Source organism: Cotesia glomerata, linkage group LG6 (assembly GCF_020080835.1).
Source record: "Cotesia glomerata isolate CgM1 linkage group LG6, MPM_Cglom_v2.3, whole genome shotgun sequence".
Lineage (NCBI taxonomy): Eukaryota > Metazoa > Arthropoda > Insecta > Hymenoptera > Braconidae > Cotesia > Cotesia glomerata.
Window position 1 is genome coordinate 11,924,249 of NC_058163.1, and position 15,917 is coordinate 11,940,165.

General features: G+C 32.5%; 1 protein-coding gene and 2 long non-coding RNA genes across 3 annotated transcripts in view; 1 reads left to right on the forward strand and 2 right to left on the reverse strand.

Moving 5' to 3' along the window:
* The window catches only part of LOC123266952 (phosphoglucomutase), a gene marked incomplete at its 5' end in the record, with an annotated part of 41,116 nt that overhangs the window by 2,624 nt on the left and 22,575 nt on the right, over positions 1-15,917 (forward strand). The window lies entirely within an intron of this gene.
* Positions 557-15,478, reverse strand: LOC123266955. Its single transcript, XR_006509921.1, has 4 exons — positions 15,444-15,478; positions 15,045-15,303; positions 13,772-13,773; positions 557-568 (listed from the first exon to the last, which is right to left on the reverse strand). It is a non-coding gene; the product is annotated as an uncharacterized LOC123266955 (long non-coding RNA).
* LOC123266954 lies at positions 1,122-12,731 on the reverse strand. Its single transcript, XR_006509920.1, has 3 exons — positions 12,544-12,731; positions 1,894-1,898; positions 1,122-1,132 (listed from the first exon to the last, which is right to left on the reverse strand). It is a non-coding gene; the product is annotated as an uncharacterized LOC123266954 (long non-coding RNA).

The following is a 15,917-nucleotide window of genomic DNA, read 5'->3' on the forward strand; positions in this document are numbered from 1 at the left end:
ATTTTACTTTAAACAATTTTATTTTGAACAATTAAAAATCGATTCGAAATTATTTTACTGATTTTAATTAATTTTAATCCAAATGATTTTACTAAAACTTTACCACAAAATATTTAAATAATTTTAATTCACACAATTAATTAAATAAATTCACTCAACCCCAAGTACTAGAGAACAATTTTTCACGTGGCACCGAAATCATAAATTAACTAACTGAAATAATTACTAGTAAAATTAATCCAGACTCTGCCTATTACGTGTTTAATTAACAAATCGAAATCATTCCTGGTTTTATTAATTAAATATTTAAAAATTTACTTCTGAGTTATTCTTAAGGTAGTTCTTTCCCAATCTATAGTTTATGCTAATGCTGTCTTCGTCACGCGCTAGTGTTGCCTCTCTTACGGGCTATTGCTCACTTACTTCCACGCATGACTTTATTTGTTTACTTTACTAGTTTATCAATGATTTCTCAAAAACTATGTGGTAGGGAATTCCAGAATTTTGTAGGGTAATTATACATGTATTAATCTAAGTTATATTAGTTTTTCGTGAAATTCTTAAATTTCTTCAATACAAAAATAATAAAACTTCGCGTCTTTCTCTCTCTTTTCTCATACCGCCTGTGTAAAAATGTCATTTTCAATTGCAATTATCTTCGGTTAGACGTGGTAAATCGTCTCTAAATTTTAACAGCGTGTGTATTATGTATTTAACTACTTCTATATGGAGTTTGGGAGATTTTTTTGCATTTGATTGCACTCCCTCGACGAGCTGCAGCTCCTTGTCTCGATGCTGGTACAAAATCTCTCCTCGATGAGGTATTCGGCTTGGCGGCAAAGACTTCGGTCACCGCATCGCGTCACGTACTCCTCGACAATTATTTTACCTGTAACTGCAAATTGGCATTAGAACTTATTACAATTTAATATTAATTTACGCAAGCTGGTATAACGGCCTAGCAAGCATTAAATTAATAAATGTTTATCGCTTCGTTCCACTTTAGTCGAACGAAATGAAAATAATTACCTGAGTTGAAGGATTTTTCCACGTGTTGTATAGCTAGGCTGTTCGGCCACAATAACTCTTCAGAATTTTGTCGGTGCGTTTCTTTCTTCTTCTGCTCTTCCCACTCTCACTACGCCGACACCTCCACCTTGGGGACTCACTTACTAGTCTCAAACTATGACTACGAGGGCTTAAGAACACAGTGCACTGTGATCCGTCGATAACTATTGAGTGTGGATAAAAGAGCTTTTAACGGGTAACGATCACTCCGTTATACCACGTTTTGAGATCCCAGGAAGCCATTCTGACCATTCCTGCCGAGATGTCCAGCCGTGCGTATGTGTATGTGTGTGTGTGTGTGTCTGTGTGACCGGTCCCACCTACCGACATGTTTTTCGACCCGCTGAATCTAAATTTGGGGTCCGTTTGGCCTAGTCACCGTTTAGATTTGAGTAAAATCTGAATCTAAATGTTAATTATCCCGTCTTATTACGAATGGAAATTGCTTCTTGAAATAGTATACTCTCCAGTAGGAAGTGCCCTGGTTGCAGGTAGATGGAAAGAAAATTGTACGAAAAATTACAATGAAAACATCGTAATTTTTAGTATAGGACATTGCAGTGCCGGACCAGAACTCAAACATCGTAATTTATACGATGCAACATCGTAAATTTCTATCACTCAAATTAAAAAGAAGTTAAGGTCACCGAAAAAATAATTCTGAATCATCCAGGAATCGAACCCGGTGTCCTCTCCGCCTCAAGTCCAAGGTTTATCCCCTCACGATATCGGAGGGAATATCTAAAGTTTCTGTTCAGTCACATAATAAGACCCTCGATACAGTAGTTGGTCATCTTTCGGTGGTGGCGTCGCAAACTACTAGACTCTGTCTCTCTTTTATTAAAACATATAGTATGCGTCCTTATTCACTTGCTCTTACGGAAAAAAAATTTACTAAATAACATCGTAATTTTCAATAATTCAAATTGTATTCTGTAGACGGCAGCATCGTAAAAATCGAGATACTGAAAGTCTAGTCCTGGATTACGATGTTACTATAGTAATTTTTCATAGGATTTTTTTTCCGTGCACAAGCGATCGTAAGGAATTTTTAATGGACCCAAGATTCGAACTCTATTTTAGGATGCAAATTTTATAGGAAAAATGAACGAGACGGAGAGAGTAGCTTGGGTTAGTTTCAAAACTTTTTAGGAAATAAAAAATGCGAAAACTACAGGACGTTAGTTGAAGAATTGGTGACAAATTACAAAAATTTAGGTCGCTTAATGAACCTCAAACTACACTTTATGGATTCTCACGTCAACCACTGACAGATTTTCGCTGAATGCTAATAATAAAAGTACCAGAAGAATACAGAAAACGTAAAAGGAACACACTTCGTAGGTCATTTGAAGATAAAAGAATCCGAACAAAAACAGTATCACTGTAAAAAAAATCGCGCCAAGTCCACGTTCATAAGACTATTAAGAAAAAAAAAATTTGTTTTTTTCTTTACAAAAATATATAAATATATATAACCGATATGATTGTTTATGATTTTCGGAAGTTAAAAAAAATTTTGTTATAAATTTAAAAATTAAAAAAAAAATTTGGAACGTATTTAGTGTGCTCGGTTGCAAAATATTTTACTTTTAATGAAATTCGTAAAATCTATTTACTAGGACTTTAAAAAAATTGAAATACACAATGACGCACACCAAGTACGTTCCAAAATTTTTTTCTTAATTTTTAAATTTATAACAAAATTTTTTTTAACTTCCGAAAATCATAAACAATCATATCGGTTACTTAATTTTTATTTTATATATTTTTGTAAAGAAAAACAAATTTTTTTTTCTCTTAATAGTCTTATGAACGTGAGACTTGGCATTTTTACAGTGAAACTGTTTTTGTTCGGATTTCAGTATTTTTTGTAATTATAATAAAAATTTACAATTGGTACCAACTTAAATCTGGCGTTGGTTGCATTTTTTATAGCAAATTATCCCCTTGAAACTACAGTTTATGTAAAAATAATTCCAGTGCACCCTGGCGGGTGTAGATGCAAGCTGTGAAATATCTTTTTTTAACTGTAGTTTCCCATCTAATGAAGGATTACTATGCATTCTCGAATTATTTAGTCTGTGGCAGATCACTTTGCCCATCGAAAAAAAGTCAGGATCGAAATTTTTGCGTTGCTATAGTTTGTGCTGATTAAATTTAATAATTTCAAGTAGATTAATTGTTATAAGTGAATATAATAAATTAATAACAGTCAAATAAAGTGTGAATTACTGTTATAATATACAATTTAGGAAAAAACAGTACCGTAGAATTAAATAAAATTTTGCAACCTCAAAATAACCGTTCTGCTTACAGTAAACACAGTCGGTAGTCTGGCGCTCCGTTTACAGCAGATTTTAACGGAACTCGGCGCCAGAAATTCGAAAATATGGTTTTGTGTCTTCTCCTTACATGCTATTTTTTAGAGATTTTAAAACTTTGTCAACTTTTTGAAACATTACTGGGGTAAAAAAAAAAAACTTCAGATTCTAATTCATACTCAATCTGAATCAAAAAAATTTTTTTCATTGATAATTTCGATTTTTCATGATTTAATGAAATTTTTTTCGGTTTTTCGCAATTTTTTTCAAATTTTAACGACTCAACGGACTAATTATCGTTTAGATTCAGATTCAGTGAATTGAAGTACATGAAAATCATACTTGCTCCGGGACCACACAAATTTTTTCATCGTTGTGACTGCAATTGTTTGCCTTTTTTTGGGTTTTTTTAATTTTACTCAAAACTAGACGGTGACTGGGCCAAACGAACTCCAAATTTGGATTCAGCGGGTCGATAAACATGTCGGTAGGTGGGTCCGGTCAAAAGTACAAACAACTTTTTTTTTTGTGTGCTGGTATAATAAATTTACCGTAAAAGTGAAATAATCCATAAATTTGCAATAAGCTTAACTTAAACCTTGAATAACCCATATAGCAATCTTTTTCAAGGCTTGAGCAAGTCTGGTCTCAATTTCGATAGTTGTTAGTGTCTTTTTCTATCTGTGGGTCTTGCTCCAGATACGTAGTAAATTCAATTGACAAGTCTTGAACAAGCCTTGTACAAGAACTTTCGGCCAGATTACAGCTCAAGAATTGGATAAGAAAATTGAGAAAATCTGAAGATGCTTATCGATAAACTAACTATATCAATTCTTGAGAAAGACTGACACCAGAAGCATGTTGAATATACTTGTGCAAGACTTGCTCAAGATCTGCTCAAGATCAAATGTTTTCGAATGACCGTTCGCATCATTCTACCCCTTCTATATTTACTTTAGGATCAGTGGATCTCATTCAGCTTAACTTTTTAGAGTATAGACCTACTGTTTTATCGATCAAGACAAAATTATTTTAAAATGAGCACAAATGAATCAATACATCTTCAAGTAGTGGAGGGAAAAAAGTGCTATAAAATAAATAATACATCATGCATCTTGAGCAAGTCATGGGTAAGTGTCTGTTGTGGGTTTCCCGGGAAAAAATGAATTTGTCTAATCATATATAGTTATATATAATCACTTATATATAATTAGACCTGAAAATTGGCCAGATCTAATCATATATAATTATTTCTATAAAAATAAAAAAAATTCACCGTGAGCGGGGATCGAACCGGGAACCTGACGCTTTAAAGACTAACACGCTACCTGTTTACCTACGAGACTTACTGGAAGAGGAAAGCTTGAAATACTTACAACTAATGCAAATCTAATACATAACCTGGAAAAAAATGAATTTGCCTAAAAAATACAGTTATATATAATAACTTATATATAATTAGACCTGAATATTGGCCAGATCTAATTATATATAATCATATATAATTAGACATAGTTATATATAATTATTTCTATAAAAATAGAAAAAAATTCACCGTGAGCGGGGATCGAACCGGGGACCTGACGCTTTAAAGACTACCACGCTACCTGTTTACCTACGAGACTTACTGGAAGAGTAAAGTTTGAAATACCTACAACTAATGCAAATCGAATACATAATCGATTTTTATAAGTTAAATTAATTAATACAGTTCCATTATTTCATCCACAAGAAACTAAAGTCTAAAAGATTATTAATCATTGGAGTAGCAGACTCTGAGATGAAAACAGAGAATGTTTTATAGTAATCAAAAAATGCATATATTATTATATATGATTCATATATAATTAGATATGATTCATATATAATTAGATATGATTAATATATAATTATATATGATTCATATATAATTATATATGATTCATCTATAGTTATATATGATTTATATATAATTATATATGATTCATATATAATTATATATGATTTCCATATAGTTACACTGATATTGATAGAATGATTTGTTTATATTCAATGAGCTTTATTAACTGTTAATAAGTGATTTTTTAACATCATGGGATATAATATATATTTATTACCAGTTAATAAATTATTTATTAAATACGATTCATTAAATGTTAATAAATATTTGTTAACAGTTAACAAATATTTATTTTAAATCAAAAGCAAAAATAGCAATTTTCTTTTGACATTTTTTATAACCCGACAGTTGGAATACATAACTGTAGCACATGATAATAATTCAAATCACTAAATAAATTAACGTTTAGAATATTTAAAAATTTAAAAGATAATTATGAGCTGTGATAGAATTCGGTATGTTACAATAAACGTTATTATAATGTAATATAATTAATGAAAATAATTTATAAAGATGATTTTTGTTTATAAGCAATCTTAATATCATATGACATTGCAAGTGAAACAAATTCACTTAACAAAATATTTATTATATATAATCATTAAAAAATGCTGCATCTAATTATATATTATTATATATTAATAAATGTAAATTTATAATCTACATTTGATTAGATATAGTTATGTACATAGCTTTACGTTTAGTTCGATACATGGTCCTATATCAATTAGATCTGATCAGATATAATCATACATATATAGATTTATATATAATCATATATAGACCTAAATAACTCAGATCTGATCATATATAGACTTATATAAAATATACATACAATATATTAGTCTATATATGATTATATATATTTTATATAAAAATTTAGATACAATCATATATAATTCTATATATTCAATATATAATCATATATAAATATATATGATTAGGCAAATTCATTTTTTCCCGGGAATCGATTTTTATAAGTTAAATGAATTAATACAGTTCCATTATTTCATCCACAAAAAACTATAGTTTAAAAGATTATTAATCATTGGAGTAGCAGATTCTGAGATGAAAACAGAGAACGTTTTATAGTAATCACAAAATGCATATATAATTATATATGATTCATATATAATTATATGATTTCCGTAAAGTTACACTGCCCGGGAAAAAATGATCAGATCTGATCAGACATGAACAGGCATGAGTCTTCAGGTCTGATCAGGTATGAAAAATGACCGGGTCTGATCAGACCTGGCCAGGCATGTTCAGGTCTGATCAGATCTGTTCATGTCTGACTCGATCAGGTCCATAAAAAAAAAAAAAATCGGTGCCGACGGGGATTCGAACCGTACACCTCGCGCTCTTTAGACTGACACTTTACCTCTTGACCAAATGATTCATCTTAACTTGAGAGTATCTTTCGAGCTACTTCAAGTAATTCAAATTTTATACATGATTTATCCTTATAGTTAACGGAGTTCTATACCTAATCTATTCATTATTAATAATTAATTATATATTAGAGTGATTTATTCGGAACGGCTATGTATTTTTTTTCGCTCCATTAACATATGGTTCTACACTGAGAGAGAATTTTATTCAATAGTAATAAAACAGTTTATTTGGACTTGAAAAAAAATTTAGTTAATATTAATAAAATTTCATAAGTATTTAATAAAATTTTCTTAAATACTAATATGTGTTTATTAAAATAACCACGAACGACGCTTTCGTTTGCTGTCATTAATACGAATATTAAGTCATTAAAAGAAATAATCTCAAAAAAAAAAAAAAATTAATATTCATCAATTAATTATAATATATTCAAATATATTTTCACAGTAAAGTCTTTTAATAAATAGTATTAAGATTTTTTAACAAGACATCCTAACCTAACCTATTTGTTTACGTCATGACGAATCACATGTAGAGATTTTAAATAATAAAAATAAATAAATATTCGATTGAATTTATGAAATCATAGTCGTTATTTTTAACAAATGCGTCTCTACATTGTCTGGTTTTCTGCTTCTGTTTTCATTTTATTAAATAATGTCTAACTCTTATCGATTCATTTGTGAAATTTTTAAATTTAAGTGCATAAAAATTAACATCCACTCGGATAACAACAGTTGTAGACTTTGTATTTCAAAATATAGTTCCGACAAAATTCAATTTTACTTAATTATTTATTCAATTAATTACTGATCAATACTTGTTAGTTAGTTGATTAATGAATTTTCTTTATATTACATGTAGATAAATATTCATTACATACTAAGAAACATTTATTAGTATTTAATAAAATTTTTATTAGTATTTAAGGAGATTTAATTAATATTTAATAAATTTTTATTTGGGATTAGCCAAATAAACGTTTTATTAAATAGTAATAAAATTTCATTACTATTAAATAAAATTGTCTCTCAGTGTAGGCTAGATATCAGACATGGACAGGTCTGATCAGGTCTGAGCGTATTTAAGGCTTCAGACATGAACAGACATGAGCAGGCATGGACAGGTCTGATAAGGTCTGAACCTATTTAACGCTTCAGACATGAACAGACATGAGCAGGCATGAACAGTTCTGATCAGGTCTGAGCGTATTTAATGCTTCAGACATGAACAGGCATGAACAGGTCTGAACGGATTTAACGCTTTAGACATGAGCAGGCATGAGCAGGCATGAACAGGTCTGATCAGGTCTGAACGAATTTAACGCTTCAGACATGAACAGACATGAGCAGGCATGAACAGGTCTGATCAGGTCTGAACGTATTTAACGCTTCAGACATGAACAGACATGAGCAGGCATGAACAGGCATAGACAGGTCTGAGCGTATTTAATGCTTCAGACATGAACAGGCATGAACAGGTCTGATCAGGTATAATTTCAGGCCTAATCATACATGAACAGGCCTGCTCAGGTCTAATTTCAGGCCTGATCAGATATGAACAGGTCTGATCAGTCCTGATCATTTTTTCCCGGGTGATATTGATAGAAGGATTTGTTTATATTTAATGAGCTTTATTAACTGTTAATAAGTGATTTTTTAACATCATGGGATTTAATATATATTTATTACCAGTTAATAAATTAATTATTAAATACGATTTATTAAATGTTAATAAATATTTGTTAACAGTTAACAAATATTTACTTAAAACCAAAAGCAAAAATAGCAATTTTCTATTGACATTTTTTATAACCCGACAGCTGGAATACATAACTGTAACACATGATAATAATTCAAATCACTAAATAAATTAACGTTTTTAATATTTAAAAATTTAAAAGATAATTATGAGCTGTGATAAAATTCGGTATATTACAATAAACGTTATTATAATGTAATATAATTAATGAAAATAATTTATAAAGATGAATTTGCCTAATCATATGTTTATATGATTATATATTGCCTAATCATATATGTTTATATATAATATAAGTTTATATGATTATAATTTGCCTATATGTTTATATGATTATAAGTTTATATGATTATATATTGAATATATAGAATTATATATGATTATATCTAAATTTTTATATAAAATATATATAATCATATATAGACTATTATATTGTATGTATATTTTATATAAGTCTATATATGATCAGATCTGAGTTATCTAGGTCTATATATGATTATATATAATCTATATATAATTAGATCTGATTAGACCTGAGTTACCTAGGGCTATATATGATTATATATAAATCTATACAGAGTGTTCCAGAAGTAACGGACGTAATTGTAGCATCTGATAAACAAAATAATTCTGAGACGAAAAGTCCTTAGCCATTTTATAATCAGACGCATAGATAATTAATTATTAATTAAAATAACGTCCTTTTATGCGTTAGAGAGAGAGCACTAGTGTCAAGTCAAGTGCGTTCCAACGAAGACGCTTGCACGTGTGAATGTGTAAGTAAATATGTGTGACTACGTTAGCTATAGAAACTACAGTAGCGCTCAAAAGTATTTTGACAAATATATTTAATGGTTTAATTAAAAATAAATATGAAACACAATAATCATTTATTTATTTTTTTAACACCTTTTGAATAAACTACAGAATAGTGTCAAAGAGGTTCTTATTCGTAATAAAAGAAAGTTTAATTTTTAAAATATTAGGAAAATGGTGGCTCAAAAGTATTTTGACATTTTTGAAAAAAAACTAATTTAACGCATAATTATAATTTACAGCAATAAATATATTAGTATTTAGTAGCATATCCCTTGGCCTTTATGACAGCCTTGCATCGCTCCGGCATTGAGTCGATTAATTTTTGTAACGAGTTTCAAACAAAGCGTTTTTGTTTGAATAATTTTGGGTTTTTACACTACGTTTCAATTCTTCCTAGAGATTTTTTATCGGATTCAAGTCGGGACTTTGACTTGGCCGCTCAAGAACTTTAACTTTTTCACGATTTAATAAGTCACTAATATGCTTTGATCTGTGTTTGGGATCATTGTCTTGTTGAAAATACCACTTAGCTGGCATGTGATGTTTAGCATATGGTAACATCTGAGACTTTCATATATTTGCATACATGAACCGATCCATTTTTCCTTCTATTCGAACTAATGGTCCAACTCCAGACCGTGAAAAACATCCCCAAACCATCACACTACCACCTCTATGTTTAACTGTGGGTATTTGATACCGATAATCGTATTTTTTGTTTACTGGACGCCGAATGTACTTGATACCATCAGATGACATTAAATTAAATTTACTTTCGTCACTCCATAAAACTTTAGACCACTCTAAACTTGACCACGATAGATGCCGTTTCGCGAACTCAAGACGAGACTTCCTGTTTTTTTTCGATATTAAAGGTTTTTTAGCCGGTCTTCGGCCATATAACTCTAGGACCTTTAAGCGTCGTTTAACAGTAGAAATATGAATATCTACGTTATATTTTTCTTTTAATTCATTTTTTATCATTACAGCGGACATCCGTATATCATTTGCTGATAACTTTTTTATAATATGATCGATGTAAGAAGAAGTTTTTCTTGGGCGGCCTGTTCAAGGCTTACTTTCGACAGTTTTTCTTTTGTTATAGACTTTATTCCATAAGCTAACTAACTGTCGAGACACTTTAAATAAACGAGCAACTTCTGTTTGTTTCAATCCTTGTTTTAATGCATTAATAACGGCTTTTTTAAAATCACTAGAATATTCCTTGCACTTAGGCATATTGAAGTAACCACAACAAGTAAATATATGTAATAATAAAAACTAAGGAACAAGTAATCTGCGAGAGTTTTTCAAGTCAAATGCGTGTTAAAATACTTTTGAGCTCACGGTAAGTCAAGTACGTTCGGTGGCGCGGTGTGTAAACAAACAAGTTGTAATTTGATACGCTTAAATAGTCGCAATTACACTACTCTACATTATACTCAATACATTTTCCGATAGGCTTTTATTTTAGAAATATTAAAAAATTTTATGTTGTCAAAATACTTTTGAGCGCTACTGTAGTTAGTCATACAGTTAGTTGTGTCTTTGTTTGGCTCATACTTTACTGGACACTGGCGCTCTCTCTCTCTAACAAATAAAGAGACGTTATTTTTAATTAACAATTAATTATCTATACGGTTAATTGAAAAATGGCTAAGGACTTTTCGTCTCAGAATTATTTTTTTCATCAGATGCTACAATGGCCTCCGTGACTTTTGGGACACCCTGTATATAATTAGATCTGATTAGACCTGAGTTATCTAGGGCTATATATGATTATATATAAATCTGTATATGATTATATCTGATCAGATCTAATTGATATAGGACTATGTGTATAATTAAACGTAAAGCTATGTACATAATTATATCTAATCAAATGTAAATTATAAATTTACATTTATTAATATATAATAATATATAATCAGATCCAGCATTTTTTAATGATTATATTTAATAAATATTTTGTTGAGTGAATTTGTTTCATTTGCAATGTCATATGATATGAAGATTGCTCATAAACAAAAATCATCTTTATAAATTATTTTCATTAATTATATTACTTTATAATAACGTTTATTGTAACATACCGAATTCTATCACAGCTCATAATTATCTTTTAAATTTTTAAATATTCTAAACGTTAATTTATTTAGTGATTTGAATTATTATCATGTGTTACAGTTATGTATCCCAGTTGTCGGGTTATAAAAAATGTCAAAAGAAAATTGCTATTTTGCTTTTGATTTCAAATAAATATTTGTTAACTGTTAACAAATATTTATTAACATTTAATAAATAGTATTTAATAAATAATTTATTAACTGGTAATAAATATATATTAAATCCCATGATGTTAAAAAATCACGATATTTTTTTTTTTACTGTCATACCAGAAAATTTGGTATCTTATAAAAAATAAAAAATTATGCCGCTGGGCTAAATGGTTTAATTCCAATAGCGGCTTAGCTTATCGAAAAATTCGATTTTCCATATAAATAACAGAAAATATTTTTTTTTTGTTTTAAGTGGATTTTTCGTTATGAAAAAAAATTTTTTTCCGAAGAACTTCCTGATGGTTTTCGTAGAAAATTAAATTTTCTACAAAAATATCTCTTTGGTCAAAGACTGTAGAACCATTAGTTTCGAAGTTATAGCCCGTTACACGGTAACATTTAAAAAAAGATACACTAAATTCCATTCAATTTTCAATTTATTACTCTTACATGAATAATTTAATTTTATTGTACATTTTGGAGCATTAAAATTTCAAATTAAAGTATTGACTCGTTTTAATACAATAATCTAAGTCAAATTATAATTAATTAATCGTTATAATTACAAAAAATTTTATTTTTTAATTCTTCTACAAATGGTGAAATTAACGTCTGCTTGTTAGTATTAGGAAATTTTTTTCTGTGCATAGCTACAACTTGCAATAAGAACTGCTTCTGCTCTTCATCAACAGTTAAGCTTTTATTGTACGCTTCCACCAGCTTGACTGTCCGTTCCGCAGAATAATTAATAACGTGTAAATTTAAGAAAATTTTTTATCAAGTATTGTAACTTTTGTCCGATATCCACTGATCAAGATGTAAATTTAACAAATCAGATAGGAGTTCCAACCTTTCAAAAATAATCAACGACTCTTCTGACGCAAAATCATACAATTGTTTGTTTAAGGAGGAATTAATATTAACATTTTTAACTTCCCGCTAAGAAAATCTAAGATTTTCAAAAATCGGGAAGTTATGGCGACTGCGTGGCCGAGCGGTTTAAGTCTTAAACTACCCGTACAACAGTCGCTCAGGCGTAGGTTCGAGCCCTGGCAGTCGCAATTTTTCTGCGATTTCCAAGGCTTGCTCCCTTGCCGACTGTACCCTGGCCAAGTTTCTGTGGTTTCCTTGGTCACTGTGCTAAGGGGTGGGACACAGGCAAATGCGGGTACAGACTGTAAGTCAGCCACAGCCGCGGAAAGAAAGTAAAGATGGTATTGTAAATAGTAGGAAGGGGCGTAAAAATCCCACGCGTCTAGGCCTGAAGGCTGACGCGTAAGCTTTAAAAAAAAAAAAAAAATTAGGAAGACGGTTGACCCTGAAGGCCATCCCTGCAACTTCCCGCTAATTCCATACTTAGGCGCTTAAAATTGCACCAATGACGTTTTTGAGCTCTTCGAGCTCAAGCGAGTGTGTGTGTGTGTGTTTTTTTTTTTTTTTTCTTTTCCCTTAGCGGGGGGGGGGAATCCTTTTTACGGATTCTAGGCATAGTTGTTTGGCCTGGATATGTGGCGACTCGACGCAGCGTCATACTAAAACTCGACACTAACGCCCCTACTAACTAAACCTTAAACCCCTTTTCCTTCTTTCCTTTAATCCCTCATGGAAACCGCCGTCAGGCATTATTTCGTGAAGGGAGGATCTAGCTACTGCTCTTCCTTCTGGTGGCTAAGGTGTTAACTACCTTCCTTCTATCTTCTGCTATTTGCTCTTCTTCTTTCGGTGGAACGCAAGTCTTTAAGGACTTCTGTTGCAAACGTGTTGGTAGCGTTCCAGGCAGCTTCTGATGACAACATTGCTTCCACTAGTGAATCTGGTTGCATTCTCTGGTTCAGGATCCTCTCCAGTTCTTCACGCTGTGGATCGAAAAGAGGACATACAAAGAAGACGTGCTCCGCGTCTTCAGCAGCTCGTGGGCAGGACGGGCACTCCGAAGAGTCATCGTGCTTAAAGCGGTGTAGATACTCTCGAAAACACCCATGTCCCGACAACATCTGCGTAAGATAATAATTGACCTCACCGTGATTCCGGTTAAGCCAAATGTCGATCCGAGGTATGAGACGGTGCGTCCACCTACCCTTCTCTGCAGCATCCCATTGTAGTTGCCATCGGCCTATGCTCTTCTGCCGTTCTTCAATTCTAAGTTCTTCAGGGCTCAGTGCAGTTGACCTTTTTCGTTGGTAAAGGGCCCGTCTTTCCTCTGCTAGAACTCTAAGAGGTAGGGTTCCAGCAATGACGCACACTGCTTCTTCTGATATAGTGCGGAAGGCACTAGCTACTCGTAGGGCACTCAGTCGGTATATTGGTCCAGCTTTTCTCCATGATTCTTGGGTTTCCAGTGCATCAGCCCAAAAGGATATTCCGTAAGTGAGCACTGATGTGACTACTGATGACAATAGTAGCCTCCTGCTCTGCATTGGGCCTCCGATGTTAGGCATCAGCCGTGCGAGACTAGCCCTCACTACTAACGCTTTGGCACTGACATGTTCCACCTGCTGCTTGAAGTTGAGTCGTGCATCCAGCATCACTCCCAGATAACGGATAAATGGTTGTGATGTGATTTCTTGTTCTCCGACTCTCAACTTGATGGTTTCTACCGTTTTTCTGCTGGTGATGAGCACTGCCTCGATTTTATGCTTGGCTAGTTGCAAGTTCATCATGTTCATCCACAAATTGACTCGTCTGAATATAAGATAATATCAAATGCCATTTCTATCTCTTCGAGGTGCTTTGCGACAATCACGACAGCTACGTCATCCGCATATGCTACAAGTTTGACTCCCGTAGGCAATGCTATTCTCAGGAGGTCATCATACATGATGTTCCATAGCAGAGGACCTAAGACTGATCCCTGTGGCACTCCTCCGGAGATTTCGTACACTTCCGTACCATTCGTCGTGTCATATTTCAGGAGCCTGTTCGTGAAGTAGCTCGCTACTATTCTGCGAAGGTATCCTGGTATGTTTTTTTCTTCTAGAGCCCGCATAACGCAGTCCCAGTTAGCGGAGTTAAAGGCATTCTTGATGTCCAAAGCAGCCACCAAGCAGTATTTCTTCTTTCCACCCTGCCAATGATTTTTACTAAAGTTCCTCTAAAACATTTTACTGATTTTATTTTAAGCAATTAATTAAATAAATCCGACCAACTCGATTATCGATGACATTTTGTTCTACATGGCACCGAAGTCATGAAATGGCCAACCGAAATTATTCCTGGTAAAGTCAGTCCAAACTCTGCCTACGTAGTTAATTAACAATCCGAAATAATTCCTGGTTTCATTAATTAAATATTTAGTAATTATTCCCGACTTGTTCTTAACTTCATTCTTAATTTTATTCTGGATTTTTCTTAATTTCATTGTGAATTTTATTTTTAATAAATTCTTACTAACCTCCTAAAGAATATTCTAAACAATATTTTAAATAATTCTTTAAATAATATCCCAAATAATATTCCAAGTAAATTCTAATAAATAAATTTCAATATAATAATTAAGTAAATTCTACGATATAATACTTAAACTAATGATTGTGACCGAACGTGAAATGGCGATGACCTTCAGCCGACTTCAATGCCTGGCTGATACCGCACCACCAAGATATTATTGAGACATTTTATTTGTACCTGGAGTTTTCCTTTACGACGCTAATGAACTCCCTCGAGGAGCTACAACTTCTTGTCGTCGTTGCTGGTACAAGTCCCTCTTTGGTGGATGAATCTACTTGGCGGCGAGACCCAGGTCACCGTCACTCGTTCCTCGAATACTTTACAAAATCTGTAACCGCAAATAAGCATTAGAAATTATCACTAATTAAAATCAATTTACGCAAGCTGGCAGAAGGCCTAGCAAGCAATAAATTAATTGATTAGTATCGCTTCGTTCCACTATATCTTGAGCGAAATAAAAATAATTACCTGTGCTTTGATGTTTGTTAACTTTTGTGCGACCGCTAGATTTGACTGTTCGGTCACAATGAATATTCTGAGCTTTGTCGGTACGTTTCTTTCTTCGCTCCGTCTCCCCCACTCACTCTCCTCGCCGACGTTTCCCTCTCAGGGACTTACTCACTAACTTATAGCTAGAGGCGCGAGTACTTCGGAGTACAGCGCTCTGGGGGATCAGTCGATAACTAACTCACGCGGATTGGAGACCTTCTCTGGGTAAAGAAGGCCCCGTGTACTCCGTTACAGGATCTTTCTCGACTTCTGCGACCAGTTCCTTCCAGCAACGTCTTTTGCTTTCTTTGATGGCTCTGTTCAGTTCTCGACGGGCCTTTTTATACTCTGCCAACAGCTCTGCGGAGTTAGATCGTCTGTAGCCACGCTGAGACTTTCTTCTTTTTTTAAGACACTTTGAGCGTAGAATACTAATGTGATCGTTCCACCAGT